The sequence below is a fragment of the Crinia signifera genome, chromosome 4 (genome assembly GCF_055691185.1).
Source record: "Crinia signifera chromosome 4, ASM5569118v1, whole genome shotgun sequence".
In the NCBI taxonomy this organism is placed as follows: domain Eukaryota; kingdom Metazoa; phylum Chordata; class Amphibia; order Anura; family Myobatrachidae; genus Crinia; species Crinia signifera.
This window is the reverse complement of record NC_139220.1, coordinates 80,784,614-80,801,053: the sequence shown is the minus strand read 5'-3', so window position 1 is coordinate 80,801,053 and position 16,440 is coordinate 80,784,614. Positions and strand designations below refer to the sequence as shown.

The 16,440-nt window shown below is 49.1% G+C and overlaps 1 protein-coding gene across 4 annotated transcripts in view; it reads left to right on the top strand.

Annotated features, from left to right (window-relative positions):
• RAPGEF6 (Rap guanine nucleotide exchange factor 6) overlaps positions 1–16,440 on the top strand; it is a 139,245-nt gene that overhangs the window by 36,147 nt on the left and 86,658 nt on the right. The window lies entirely within an intron of this gene.

Sequence of the window (16,440 nt, the reverse complement as noted above, 5' to 3'; positions counted from 1 at the left end):
AAGCTTTAACAAGAGATAAATCCAAGGGTGATAAGGAGAGATAAACGTTCAGCCAATCACCTGCTAACTGCCATGTTACAGCCTGTGTTTGAAAAAAGTCAGTAAGGAGCTGATTGGCTGGACGTTTATCTCTCCTTATCACCCTTGCATTTATCTCTTGTTAAGGCTTAATACATCTGCCCCAATAGGTGCAGAGTGGTTACCCACCATTGATCTAGCTTATAAATGGATGATAAAGCTGCAATAAAACCTAGAGGCATCAGCAGATTGTAATTGATCCTCCCCCTCGCACCTGATTGAAAAAAATATTTATTTGAGATTTTGTAAGATTTGGGAGCATTGTGGCAAAAGGCTGCCTATAGCAAATGCTACCTATAGTCTGATGGGGCATCTATAAACGTATACATTTATTTATACCTCTGAAGCAGTGGCGGTTTTTACCTATGGGCTGCAGGGCTGCAGCCCCCCCCCCAGGTAAAATCGGCCACTGTAGTGCAGTCTGTGAGACTGCGCTAGCTTCATTGTGACTGGCAGTGACTTCCTATTGGAAGTCCGACCTGCCAGTCACCAAGGCAGTCCCATCGGGAGGTGTTCCCTCCCTCCGGGATGCCTTGCTATGGGCTGCCAAGCAAAATCCAAGATTGTGCATACGCAATACCTACATTAGTATTGCGCACGTGCCGGTCCCGGGGCCTGTCATCTGTGTTATACAGGCGCCAGAACCATGATTCCCTTCTATGGGTTGTTGCTGAAACAGCCCATGGAAGCTGGCCGCATGCGCAGTGCAGAGATTTGTACTGCGGGTACTTGTGTATTATCATGGCGCCCCCGATTTCCATCGCAGGGCATTGTACGATGAAAAATCGAGTCGCATCGCATGCGATGCGATGCGACGCGATTTCACTCGATTTTTAATTAAATGCCCCCCCAGACCCGATTTTTTATTGTATATCCACCCAGATGGGTAATAAATATGTAAAATGCCCCCACATTGTTAACGGCCCCCCACTATCAACGGCAACCCGAAGCGTGGCGAGCGCAGTGAGCCCGCGAGGGGCGCCGGTACGCATACTCCGACCTTTTCATACCCCCACTATCCACGTTGGCGTGGAGTTGATTTTATAAAGTGTGACGAGTGCAGCGTATACCTGTGAAGTAATGCGCGTCCCCTCGCTGTGCTCGCCACTTTTCGGGCTCGGTGGCTCGCTGCGTTTGCCACACTTTATAAAATCAACTCCATGCCGACGTGGATAGTGGGGGTCCTGCCCCTCGCGGTCACGCTACGCTCGCCACGCTTCGGGTTGGCGTTGATAGTGGGGGGGGGGGGGCGTTAACAATGTGGGGGCATTTTACATATTTATTACCCATCAGGGTGGGTATACAATTAAAAATCGGGTCTGGGGGTGCCATTTAAAATGGGACTCAATTGCAAATCGCATTGCATCACATGCCATTGTAATGATAAATTGATTTTAAAATTGTATACTCAGCCCGGAAAAAGGCTGAAATCAGGTCCATCGCATGCCATCGCATACCTTAATTAGTGGTATGCGATGCGATGGGCGCCGTGATAATACACAAGTACCGTACTGCGCATGCGCCGGTCCTGGTGCATGTCATCATAGCACAGGCAACGGAAACACTGCGGGGACCGGGAGAAGAGGAGGTGGCAGCAGGGGTGCCTGCATCGCAGGACCCCCGCGGCTGTGGCCAGAGGGAGCCCCCTCCCCCCAAAAGGTACGAGCTGCATTTACAAAAACATTTACAAAAAGTTACCATTGTGAAAAAGTCAACATATGCAAAAGCTTGGTATGGAAAAAAATTGACAAATGAAAAGGTTAAATGGTAACCTGAGCACGGGAACCCCCAATCAGACTTTTGTATGGCTCGCTTTGCTCACCATGCTTCCTTCTATTCCTAATTGATTGCATGGATTTGTGCATGCTTATGCTAAACATGCTGCTGAGGTGGTCATCTATTTTTGTCTGAGTTTGCCCTTACCTTCCAACTGTCCTGATTTAGGTGGGACAGGACCGCTGACCCACCTATTGGCAGCACTGGGCCAGTGATAACATTGGGCCTTATTTTGGTTCAATCTTTCTGACAAAATCCTTCTTAGATGGACAAAACCATGTGCACTGCAGGTGGGGCAGATGTAACTTGTGCAGAGGGAATTAGATTTTGGTGGGGTTTTACTTCAAAGTGAGATCTATTTTGCATTGTAAAAATAAAGCAGCCAGTATTTACCTTGCACAGAAACACAATAACTCAACCAAATCTAATTCTCTCTGCACATTTTACATCTGCCCCACCTGCAGTGCACATGGTTTTGTCCATCTAAGAAGGATTTTGTCAGAAAGAGTGAACCAAAATAAGGCCCATTACCAGCCACTTTATCACTTCACCAAGCTTAATAAATCTGCCCCTAGGCCCATGAGGCATGGACCAAGTGGCAGCACCTATTGCGGGCAGCAGCTGTCTGAGGCATGGCTGAGCGGTCGGCCATCCTCTTGATTTTTTGGGGGGTTAGATTAGTTTAGATTAGATTAGATTAGTTGGTACTTATGTATTATCTGGGCTCCCATGTTAAATGCACTCTATTTTTTCATACCCCTACTATCCAACTACGCATGGAGTTGATTTTATATAGTGTGGCGAGCGCAGCGAGCCACCGTGCCCGAAGCGTGGCGAGCGCACGCGGTCTCATAAGAAAAATGGGAGCCCAGATATTACATAAGTACCGATTAGTTTTTTTTTAAATAGTATGACTGCGGGAGCAGGGGACCCAGCGCGGCCAGTGGTAGCAGGGAACATAGCGCTGCTGTGGGAGGACAGGACCCTACACTGCTGTGGGAGGATGACACTGCTGTGGGAGCAGGGGACCTTTCACGTCTGTGAGAGTAAGAGACTCAACGATGATGAGGGAGGGGGTGCCCATTGCGGCCAGTGGTAGCAGGGGACCAGCGCTGCTGCGGGAGGAGGGGACTGCTGGAGCATGAGACCCAGCGTGGCTGCAGGAGCAGGGGACCTAGTGTATCTGCGGAAGTGAGGGGACTCGGTGTGGCTGTGGGAGCAGGGGACACAGCTCTGATGCAGAAGGAGGGGACCAGCATCTGCCTGAGGCTGCTTACATATTACCCTGCTCATCTGTTCACCTGGCAGGAGAGAAGACAAGGTATCTGGACTCATGATTGATTGACTTTAGGGTAGTGGTTCCCAAACTGTGTGCCGTGGCTCCCTGGGGTGCCTCGGGACACTTGCAGGGGTGCCACGGGTTGGTGGACCAGGACCAACTCAAATTATTTATGGTCAATTATTTATGGACAAAACCAGTGCTGGTGGCTGCCAATCATAAAATGTGTGCCCTTTATCACATAACTGAACCTAAGAAGCACATTTAAACACAATCTACTTAATTTTATATTTATTTTATTGGGCCTAGGGGTGCCGTGGATACTCTAGGGTGCCGTGATTTGAAAAAGATTGGGAACCCCTGCTTTAGGGCAACAGTTATAAGGTCGACCACTATTGGTCGACAGTCAAAAGGGCAACAGGGTCAAAAGGTCGACAGTCAGAATGTCGTCAGGTTGAAAAGGTCGATACACAAAAGGCCGACATGGCCAAAAAGTCGACATGAAAACGGTTGACATGCATTTTTAACAAAATTTTGAGCCATGTGCTGACAGGCGTGGAGGGAGAATATAATGGTATGGTGAGCGCAGTGAGGCACTGAGCCTGAAGTATGGCGAGCCATGTGAGGGGACGCGGTATACTTAGACAGTGTCTATGTTGACCTATGTCGACATAGACACCAACGACTTTTTGACTGTCAACCTTGTGACCCTGTCTACTTTTTCATTGTCGACCTTTGGACCCTGTCAAACTTTTGACTGTTGACCTTTGGATCCTGTCGATGTTTTCACTGTTGACCATTAGTGGTTGACCATATGACTGTAGACCTAGACATTGCAGATCTAATATACTATAACCGAAGACAAGCCTTGGGTAAACAGGCAGCAGGGTATTTGCCCCACCTATATCAATATTAGTAGAGGGTACAGGGTTATAACCCCCACTCACCTGGCTGGGAGGAGAGCATATAGAGGCTGTAGGAATACCCCCCCAGCTCACCTGTGAGAAGTTACCCCAGCACACAGAGGGTACAGGTATATTATCCCCACTCACCTGGGAGTTACCCCCAGCATACTAAGATTATTTCTCACCTGTCTGCATTCTGTGCTACCAGCAGGCAGGGGCGTAACTACCATAGGTGCAAGGGGTGCAGCTGCTATGGGGCCCAGAGCTGAAGGGGGCCCATCTTTGCTGTCAAACTAATATGTTTTGCATACATTTATCACCATCAGTTGCTATAAAGGGGGCCCTTACAAACTTTTGCTATGGGGCCTACGAATATCTAGTTACGCCTCTGCCAGCAGGGCCGGATTTCCCACTAGGCCCGTGAGGCACGGGCCTATGGGTGGCACCTGCTGGGGGCGGCAAGCAGTGGCATGATATTTTTTTGTCACTTTTTTTTTTAATGACTTTTGCGCTGCGCGGTAAGTGCCGCCCCCCTCCCCTAGCTCTGCCTGCAGTATCTGGGAAGTTGTGTACCGGCGCCGGGGATCAATTGCTGACCAGCGCCAGAAAGAGGCAGCCCTGTCATGTCAGTGACAGGAGCCTAGCACTTTCGGTGCAGGAGAACGAATGGTGCTGCTGAGCACCCGGCGCTGGGGAAAAGCAGCCAGTATAGTGCTTCCGGCGCTGAAAGGCCCCCTTCCCCACCCGTTTGCCTGACCTTTGTTGAGACAGGAGTGGGGACCCGTCGGCGGCCAGATAGGGACTCAGGAGCAGGCATCCCAGTGCGGTGTTGACTGTGGCTGCGGCAGCTAGATGGGGATTAGGCCCCGCCCCCGGTTTTGTGCTGCCAGGGATCGACTCGGGAACTGCAGCCCTGCGCTGCTGAAGGTATCGCTCTCTCTCTCTCTTGTTCGGGGGCGGCAAAAAAATGTGGTGCCTAGGGGCGCCATGGCACTGAAATATGGCCCTGGCTACCAGGTGTGTCATATTTATGCAGGATGGGGGCATATACAGTACGTCTGTTATCTTGCAATAATCCCACCCGCTAATGGTGCCAAAGTACAGAGGCACTGTGGGACCAAATCAGTAAGCGCCCACTGCACTTATCGGATACTGCAAAAGGAAGAGAAAGATGTCATGGGACATAGATCCAGGAGGACAGGTAAGGGTGCACCGTGGTGAAGACAGGACCCCAGCATCCCACAACACTACCCTGTACCTCTCACCCCCCAGCATTCCTCGGATCCAATCCAGACTAATGTGTGTGTGATATCATCACGCCACAGGTGGTAGGGGGGGCGTGCAGCCAAAGATGTCATGCCTAGGAGCGGCCTGACCCCTGAACCCCTGCTTGCAGTGATGGGGGCAGCTGGGAGACCTTGTGTGTAGATGTATAGATGATGTATTGACTTCTATTTGTGTGTTTGGCCATGTTATGTTGTTCAAATCTTGTTACTAACCTCCTATTTGCCTTTAGTAAATGTCCCTGTTTGTAGAACTGTCTAAACATGCAAGGGAATGCAAACACGAATCTTAGTAAATTTACCCCCAAGTTTTGTCTGCCATAGCATCTGAGAGAAAACCAGGGCACAAAAACATTAGCCCTTGTATGGACTGGTCCTGTACCCTGACTGCTGCCTGTGTACTTACTGTACTATACTTATTGTATAACACCAGGAATGACCTCAGCTGTGGTTACATTCTAACCTTTTCCTCCTGACAATGCCCTTATTCTGATTGATGCGGACTTTACAGCGTACTTACGGATCGCGTCTTTCTGACGTCTGCGCATGCGTGGAGAACGCTACGCGCATGTGCCACGCCTTGACTCGGTACCAGTTCGGCCAAATCCCGTCCAAAACTGTTCACCGCTATCAGTCGGGAAATAGGGGCGTATTATGGGCGTCATGCGGAATGACACATGGGCGTAGTTTCAAAGTGGGCAAAACGGGGCGGAAACATGGGCGGACACGGGGGAGTACACTTATGTTGGGGGGCGTACATTCGGAAACCACTACGAATGCACGCGATGAAAAAAGGGCAGAAATGTGCGGTGTCCACAAGTGTACTATTGCTTTGCGGACACCACTCGTTCATGCGGTTGGCGAACGTACGCCTAATGACTACAACCATTAACACCTGAACCCAATAGAATCTACTCCTTTACTCATTACTCACTAATAGGACGCTTGTCAGTGCTTTAATTGAAACCATTGCTGCTTCAAGGAACCCGTACTAAACACCCACATATGCTGTACTTGTCAGACACTTTCAAACTGCTAACAATGGACATGACAGAATATTAATACTAGCAATACACATGTGTATTTGACATGTACTCATGAAACCACACATTTTGGGTAAAGTAAACACATTTATTTATATTCATGTCACAGTCAATGGCAGTGTGATGCAATGACCATAAAATAATACATACAAACAATAAACAACATGGCAGGAATGCCGCAAAATAAATAATAATACAAAACAAATATAATTGCACACAGATGGACTCCAGCACCTCCTATGTGCCACTGCACATGCAGCCAGTGGGAAATGAGGAGGCTGCTGGCCCTTCTACAGCAGGGCAAGCTGCACCTGACCATTCAACAGCAGGGCACCCTACACCTGGCCCTTCTGCAGCAGGCCAACCTGCAGCTGGCTCATATGCACCATCAGCAGAATCATTTGGAACACAACCGGGGACTTCACAAGATAGTACCATGGCCATCACTTCAAGTACAGCTGACAGTAATGCCAGGCAAAAGAGGGCAACAGGGGAACCACAAAGGACATATGAAGCAAGGCCTCAGCTGGTTCCCCTCAGCACGTGATTGGACACAAGAAGCTGACACACACAGCACAATGGAAGATTTGGGAACACATAACGGCAGAGATTAATGCAGCCACAAGTTCATTTCCGACCACGTTTGGCCTTGGTAGGCTCCTTGGCCTGTGCAGCAGCTCTTCGGGGACGGCCAGATGCTGGGGCAGGTGGAGCAGATGATGTGGAGGGGTTGGCTGGTCTACCCCTCCTGCCAGCAGGGAGTGTTGCCGCTGGTAATGCACCAGAAACGGATGCCATTAGGATCCTGTTGCTGGTAACCAGCTCCACCATAAGCTCATTATGGTGGAGGAGGAGATCATTTTGGCGGGTGGCTTGCTCGGCCAGCACCTGAGCACTTGCAGCCATGGCCTGCATGCTCGCAGCCATGGACTGCTGGGTGCTGACCAAGCTCGCCAGGATCTCCTCGGTCCTACGCACCCGTTCTGATGCCAAGTCTCCCTGCTGGTTGATGTCCCCAAGCACCTCGGCCAAGGCGGCCAAATCGGCTTGGCCCGATGCCTGCTGCTGCACAGGCCTACCTCTGGGGCCAGGTGGCACGGACTCCTCCACCTCCTGAACAGAGTCGTCACCAAGCGGTGGGGTGTCTGTGGGCAAAGATAAACACAATTAGGAGACATTCTACGATAATTACTTGCACAAGTTTATGGCATGACCAATATTTACCTTCCAGAAAAGACGCAAACACTTCAGCTGGGGCCTCGCTATCCATAGTGCTCACCCCCCGGATCTCCTCAACTGATATGCAGCTCTCGGCCATCACCTCCAGGGGGGTGAGCTCTAGCCCTGATGGCATGGGGCCGGCCCCAGATGTCTGGCTGTGGTCCCACCGCTTGGTCAGCTTCCTCTTCAGGTTGGTTTTGAAGTCCTGCCACCTGCAATGTAAGTTGACATATTAATACATGTCACTCCCAATGTTAGCTGTTGCAGCCATTGCTCTGTGCTACATATTACAACATGTGATTATTGTCCCATATATAATTTTACATGCAACTATGATATCAACCGTTACAATACACATTCACAATCACCGTACTCTAACTCACAATGAAATTACATGGCAATAATGTATGTGTATTGTAACAACCTCACGGGCCATTTGCTAAATGCATCTAAGCATCAATTCAATCATTACTTGGCTATTACTGGCCACATGTATCACAAAACAACTTGCCTCTTCTTCACATGGTCCGTCTCACGAACTTGTGGCGCTACTTCATTAATCTCTGCCGTTATCTGTTCCCAAATCTTCCATCTGCGTGTGTGTGTCAGCCTCTCGGATGGACACTCTATCCAATCACGTGCTCGGGGAACCAGGATGGCCAGCTCCTGTGCTTCATATGCCTTATTTTTTTTGGGTGGTTCCGCTGTTGCACTGGCTCGCCCCTTGCCACGTCCCTGGCCACGCCCCCTGGCACCAGTCGCTGCACTTGAAGTGCTGGCCATGGTACTACCTTGTGAAGTCCCCTGTTGTGTTCCAAACAATTCTGCTGATGGTGGATATGAGCCCGCTGCAGGTTGGCCTGCTGCAGAAGGGCCAGGTGTAGGTTGCCCTGCTGTAGAATGGTCAGGTGCAGGTTCCCCTGCTGGAGAAGGGCCAGCAGCCTCCTCATTACCCACTGTCCGCATGTGCAGTGGCACATAGGTGGTGCTGGAGTCCATCTGGTCAAATAGTTGCTGCAGCACTGGGTCCACCTCTGGTTGGGTTCCAGACATGTTAGCAACAACATTGTCACCTTCTAATACACCTTTATATACTGTTTGTGTAATCTGTTTGGCGGACATCAGCGGCAGCTGCGTTCCGTGCGTGAGCGTACGTCGCTGGTTTTTCGCGCCGCATACGGTGGCGGAAATTCCATTGTGTAAAACCTGGCGAAAGTTCGACATGAAATACTGGTCACCAATGCTAACATTGCATCGAATCTTCTGATACACCTGTGACTATTGCTCAATACACATGCTATTTGCTAGCATGACATGACATTTCATTCATGACTACTGTGGTATTGTGGCGTTTTAGTGCAAGCTAAAAGTAGCCCATTCCCTTAGAGAATCCAGGCCACAAGTCATGCAATACTCATCTCTACTGTTATAGACCACACATGTGAGAGCCCTATAAATAATGTCTTCCTGCTAGAATCATTTGTCTTCAGATCTGGACTTGTCAGGGTCTAAGGTAAGCTCTTCCATGCTCCTTGTAGATATGATATCCATTAACAATGTAAGTGTATGAATGTATGCACTATTGCCTCACTGACTACAGATTGTTGGGCCAGCAAAGTGGTGTATTATTATTGCAACATGTCACATGTTCACTATTTCACTCACAGGGCTTAAACCTGTGTGGGTTCATCTATTGCAGGACAACATGTCCCAGCAATAGATGAAATGTGTCATAGTACATGATGTCTGCAAAAAATGCTGACACCTTTATCTGTGTGTTTTGGACGGTGTGTATTGAGTTCATATTATTGTGTCATCATTAGAGAGTCAAATGGATCTGCGGGATTTCATGGGGCGGCCATCTATTGTACGTATTGAAGGCTACAAATCTATTTGTAGTGGGATATGGCCATTATGTGCATAGGTGCATCAGTATTTATGTTCATTTCTTTATAGGTTGCAGAAGCTATTATGCGCTACATGGAGAGGAGGCTAAGGGCACTTGCGGCTCTCCCCACTCGTCGGCCAAGGAGGCCAGGACGTGCTAGAATCTATCGCACACGGGTGACTCTGTTTGCTATGCCCGATGATGAGGTACTTACTAGGTACCGGTTACCGCCACATGTCATTCTGGATCTGCTCACCTTAATTCAGAGCGATCTGGAACCTCTACACGGGATCACGACAGCAATTCCGCCTCACACACAGCTGCTGGCGGTGTTGCATTTCTGCGCCTCAGGATCATTCCAACAAGTAGTGGCAGTACTTGCTGGAATATCTCAGCCGGCCTTCTGCCGAATCCTGAGGCGTGTGACGTCGGCCATGTTCAGGCGCAAGGGGCACTTCATGGCCATGACATTTGCCACCGAGACCCTGCGCAGAAGCCAGCAGGCCTTCCATCAAATTGCTGGCTTCCCTAATGTGATAGGGGCTGTGGATGGCACCCATGTACCATTTGTGCCTCCATCTCGAAGTGAGAAGATATATAGGAACCGCAAATTGTTCCACTCACTGAACGTGATGGTGGTATGTGGCCCATCCATGGAGATTCTCGCCTTCAACTCGAAGTTTCCCGGAAGTGCCCATGACTCTCATGTCATCCGACAAACCGGGATATGGCATAGACTCCAAGAGCTGGAAGGCCGTGATGCGTGGGTTCTGGGTGACTCCGGTTACCCATGTACGCCCTGGCTACTTACGCCGTACAGCTACCCAGCACCGGGCCCACAGGAGGCATTCAATGTGGCGCATGTTGCCACCAGGCAAGTGGTGGAGCGCTCAATTGGCCTTTTAAAAGGTCGATTTAGAGTGCTCCACCGCACTGGTGGTGACTTACAATATGCGCCTGAAATGGTGTCGAGGATCGTGGGCCTGTGTATATTTTTCCACAACATTGCTGTGCGGCGTGAGATACCCTTTGATGAGTGGGAGGTACCATCTGAGCCGCAAGATCCGCCCATGCGCCCATCCCGCGCCCCTGAATGCCGGAGGGGATACCAGCTGCGGGACTCTGTGGCGCAAAGATACTTCAGGTACATGTTATTGAGTTGACAGAACACACCAATTAATGTACAAATCACCCCTTCAAATAAGTACAGTGTGTTAGTTGTCAGTGTTACAACACGAAAATTAGCCAGCCTGCCCTCCTAATGGCAAAGAAATAGGAGATATTTATCATATGTGCTTAGTTTGGGGGGAAGTTCAATATAGGTGCTAATTATTATACCTTGGACAAGGGATCTTATGTGTTTGTTATATCTTCATTATTGTAGTTGATACTATCCCTGATGACTGGTGAGTACATTGATTTATTCTATCATGTGTTGGGGATTATTTCCTGTGTTGATGTATGATTTGTTTGCATATATAGATATATATCTATATATGATGTTGGAATTTATTCACATGTTTCAACATTTCAAGGAGCATGCAGGCAGGCAGGCAGGCAGGCAGGCAGGCAGGCAGGGCTGGTGTATAATGCTGGTTTCAGGATACCTGCAAGTGTGTGTATGTGTCTTTTACACATAAATGTACGCATACACATAGATGCATAGAGTAATTAATGCTAACTACAGCTATGCGTTGCTAAGCTATAGCACGCGTTGCTTGGCGGAGCGCGGCCTTATTGGATTTGCTAAGGGCATACACACTGTGTTTTATATATATCAGATTTGTTCATTGCCATACATCAACACTACGGTTTTGAAGGCATGCGAATTTGTCACCATTTGTGTTGGCGCAGAGACGCTGTTAATGTCAAAATGAACAATAAAGTTATTATCACAAATAACTGTGATCAACCAATGCCACCACCTGATTGGTTGATAGATGCCATTGTCAACATGGCGGAGACACGAAGGGCAGAACCCTTCACGCATGAGGAGCTGCGAGTTCTTGTCTCCGTCATGGAGACAAGGCTGGGCCGTGCAGGGCCCTTTATAACCAACAGGCACAAGCGGAGGGCCTATGCTGCGGCAGGGCGCCGAATTTACGCCCGCACTCGGGTGCGGAGGTCCCTCGGGCAGCTGGAGAGGCGGTGGTCGGACCTCCGCAGGCGCCAGCCCCAGCTGCTTCACCAACTCAGGGGCGAAATAGCTGAGTGTGAGTATTTTAGCTATGAAATTTCGCACTTACAACATAGCATATATAAACAATAAAATGTGTCTCATGATAAGTGGGTGTCCATGGGTTTAAAAGTCCATAGACTGTTATGTGTGCTTCTTCCTGGTTAACATGCAGTCATGTGGCTTTTATATGTAATGGCATAGCATTGAGGATTCTGATGCATACAATGTGCCAGATGTAATATGTGTTAAACATTGATAAATGCCTGGGTTGTAATGTGTGAACAAATTACTACCAATCACATACTAATTTAAATGTCACTATTTGGAATCCATTAACAGTAAGGAGCTACTTTCCTGCATCGTTTGCCATCATTATCACCCTTCCATGTATGTCTTGTTTTGGATTAATAAATGTGCCCCAATGAGCCAACATTGACCATGATGTTTTTTTCTACCACACAGCACGAGCCCGAGCCCGACAGGCCCGTCAAGAGGCGGAGGCAGGCCTGGCCCAGGACGAGGGCCAACACCCCGAGGAGGACGTGCCGGCAAGGGTGGAGGAGGAGGAAGTTGGCCAGGAGCAAATGGTGGAGGAGGAGGTGGAGGAGGAGGAGTTGCGTGAGGAGGTGGAAGAGGAGTTTGTGGCGGAGGAGGAGGTGTTGGTGGCGGAGGAGGAGGAGGAGGAGGAGGAGGAGGAGGTGGTGGTGGTGGTGGAGGAGGAGGTGGAGGAGGAGTTGGAGGAGGAGGTGGAGGAGGAGTTGGAGGAGGAGGTGGAGGAGGAGTTGCAGGAGGAGGATGTTGTGCCCGAGGAGATGGCGGAGGAGGGGGCTGAGGAGGCCACAGTTGCCCCGGACACCTCCAATTCAGAGGGGGAGGAGGCGTGCCAGGCACCGGAGTCGGCGCAGATCGGTATGTTGACATAATGCATAATTCATGAAGTAGTTGTACTGGTATTTGTTTTTTAGCACTGGTGATTACAAATTTTGGGCCCATACTAATCATATAGACCCCAAAGTGGGTAGCTACAGATACAGGTACGGGTTAGATGGGGTGTCCAAGGCATCCCTTTCATCCAGGACACCTCTGAATTACACAGGTTTGTGGGATGGGTTGGAGGTCCATTTTGACTGCCACATAACCGTTGTAGTTAAACTGGATCCTGGAGTAAAGGGATGAGTGGATCATTTGTGGCTTAAATTCACCTGCTGCAAGCGTGGATTATGACCCATCAAATAGTGGAATCTATATTGTTGGTGAATGTTATTTATAAACTCTAGGATGTATGCTATAAATGGAGTATGGCCCGGCCTACCTTGGAATGGAGTCAGAAGTTGCCAGTGTCCCAGGAGCCTCCTCTACCTAAACACCCCCTGTACTTCAGTTTTTTTTTTGGCCGTCACAGAATTGTAGGTTGGTTTAGACAGAATTATGATTTTGAGGATGTGTACTGTGCATTCCTTACATTTGCATAACTCCCATGCCACGAACCATCACTGAACTTATAGACTGAGCAGATTGTGACAAGTTCTTATTGACGGAGCCCATGACCTGCTTGTCATTGGTTAGTCATGGGTGGGTTGTGACTGAGAAGAAACAATATGACTGTTATGTCTTCTGCAGAGTAAAGTGTATAGGCCAAAAAATACAGTATGTAGTAAATAACTTAGCATGTATGTATATATGTGTCATATCTATTTATCTATGTGTGTCTCTATCTCTCTACATCATGGGTCCTCAAAGTGCGGCCCTCCAGATGTTGTGAAACTACAAATCCCGCCATGCCTTGCCACAGTTTTAACACTTCCTTATAGCAAAACTGTGGCAAGGCATGCTGGGATTTGTAGTTTCCCAACATCTGGAGGGCCGCAGTTTGAGGACCCATGCTCTACATAGATATATATATATATATATATACACACATGTCACCTAGCATTTGTGCAATTTCTGTCGCAGTATGTGAAATGTATGCAAGAATAACATGACTAATTGTTGCCCCTTTGACATGCCCACAGATGACACCACACCGGCAGATGAGGGTGTGCATGGGGCCCTCCGGCGACTGGAGCACCATCTGCGGCTGGCGCAAGCAGACCTGCAGGACCTGAAGGACCTGCTTCTTTAATTTCTAATTTTATATTTTTTTCATTATGTTATTTGTCTCGTTAATAAAATTCTTTATGCAAGTTCACAGTTGTTGGTTTTATTTGCACTTTAAATAGTATATGTGTAGATTGTTTATAATCTTTTACACAGGGTGTAATACAAAGCATTGCACTTACATTGCTGTAAGGGTTAATGTGTGCAATGCATGTGTTAGGCATGCTTGTAAGGATATATTGGAATCTAATTGATTCCAATTCCAAATAAGCAGTTTTTTATGAGGATAGGTAATTGAATAAGTGGGTCATGTGATGTCTTGCAGAAGATACTTCATAGTGGGTTGTTTGGCGTAAATCCTCCGCTTACGTGCGGTAGCACCGCTTGGCTCCCGGTCGGATGCGGTATTCCCGAGCATACTCTGTAATACTCTGTAATACCGTGCCGAATCGGAGTGTTTCTCCCGCACACGCATGATTTGTATGTCGTCCGTAAACACGCCCTGTTCTTAAAGAGTGAGTCCGTCCGAATGCGGAGGACACGTGGGCGTTTCTACGGACGATGGCCGCATGCGGCAAAACACCGTGGCGTGCGGACCGCTCCGTAAGAATGCGGGAATTTCCGCACAGATCAGAATATGGGCCAATCTTTGGAATTGCATAATGCACTTGCACAGTATGCTCTGTCACCATCCGGTCAGTAATATGATATTACATTATTGAAAGCGCTTACTCTGTTGAAGGTAAATTTAAAGCTGCAGAAAGGCAGCCTAATAGGTCCTCACTAAAAATGTCCCAACAACTTAGTTTGCACAAATAGTTTCAATGGTGACAGTTAGTACAGTGGTGTAACGAAAACTTTTGCTCCCCCCCCCGCCGGGACAATTTCGCCGCCCCCCCCCCCGGACAATTTTGCCGCTGCCCCCCGTAAAAAGACCCCCCCGGGGAGCTGGCAGGGGGTCCGTGCGGCGCGGAGGTACCTGTATTCAGGGAGAGCCTGGAGGTCCCTGCGCCTACGGCGCTGAGTATGATGTTGCCGGCCGGGGTCCCTGCAGAGATAGCGCATTATTTCCACTTCACTGCAGGGACCCCGGCCGGCAACATCATACTCAGCACCGCAGGCACAGGGAGCTCCAGGCTCCCCCTGAATACAGGTACCTCCGTGCCGCACGGACCCCCCTGCCAGCTCCCCGCTGCACCCACAAGCAGTGGGGAGCTGGCAGAGAAAAAATAGCGCCCGCAGACCCCCGGCACCTCCCCGCCACCGCGGGGGCTGCGGCCTTGTAGTTACGCCACTGAGTTAGTAGTTTAGCCTAGGCTGAAAGCATCAAAAAATAAGAACATGACTGCTGTAATAAGCTGTGAAGCATAAATTAGCACTGATGTGTGGTATATTGTCATGCACCATTGAAATACTGGGGGTAATTAGGAAATGCATACGGGAGACTGGCGGCTGTGATGCTGACAGTCAGAAGGCTGTCAGCTGCATCCCAGTGAATAGGAACCTGACAGAGGCTGGAAAATGTATACTCATCCTCTCAAACTACCCCTCTGACCGTAGCCCTCCCTACCTGATGCCTTATGCTGGCCACACATCAGACCAACTTTCCTCCAACCATCCAACTAGTTGCTTGGATGGAATAAAAATATGGTACTGGATGGGAGCAAAGCACAATCAGAAATGTGCTCACAAACCCAGGAAAATGGACAAAAACGGTCAGTCAAATTGTTTAAATCAAACAGGTTCAACTACAGTACTGTGTCTGAGGGGCAGTTTTTGTCCTTTTCCCGATATTGGGACCAAATTTCTGAAGTAAATATTACATTTGCTGCTATCCAGTGACAGATTTTTATTCCATCCAATCAACTAGTTGGATGGTTGGAGGAAAGTTGGTCTGATGTGTGGCCAGCATAACTCTAATCCTCCCTGTTAGTGCCTAACCTTAACTCTCCCTACCCAGTGCCCGATCAAGACTGGTGAGGGCCCTGGGACAACGACTTTGTGGGGGCCTACAAAAGTAAATTTGCTGTCAAAGCCCCCCTCTCGTGCACCACCAGAGTTTCCCTGCAGCAACAGCCTGCTCACCCAGCCAGTGTCTGAGCGGCAGGCTGCTGCTTAACTTAATATTATTGGGCAGCTGAGCCGCTCGGCTGCTCTGTTCTGCTATATGGCGGCTCAGCTGTCACTCAGTACAAAGTCAGGTATTCAATGCAGGCGGCGAGGGGGTTAAACAGTGAGGATTGCAGAAAACCAGCGATCCTCGCTGTTTAACCACCTGCGCCGGCCGCTCGCTCGAGAATTCCCCAAAACAGCGATACCCGCGGCTAATGCAGAAAACTCGCTGTATTTAGCCGCGAGTCTCGCTGCTTCTGAAGCCGCTTACGCCAATTCCCCCTCGCTCAAAAAATGGAGCAAGGGGAAATTGGCGTATGAGTAGGCTGCTTTGAATACTGACAGGGTGAGTGGTGACAGCGAGCAGGAAGCTCTGCTCGCTGTCGCCGCTCGCCCACAGCATTGAATACCTGCCACTGACTGAATTTACAGTTACTGGAGAGCCTAAATATTTTTGACAGGAAATCATTGTATACCTGAAGCAGCTGCAGGTTATACAGGTAGCAGTCACAGCAGGGAAGAGACAGTGACCAGAGTGGGCACTGGGTGAACTGCCTGAAGAAGTTCCAGCTCTGAAGG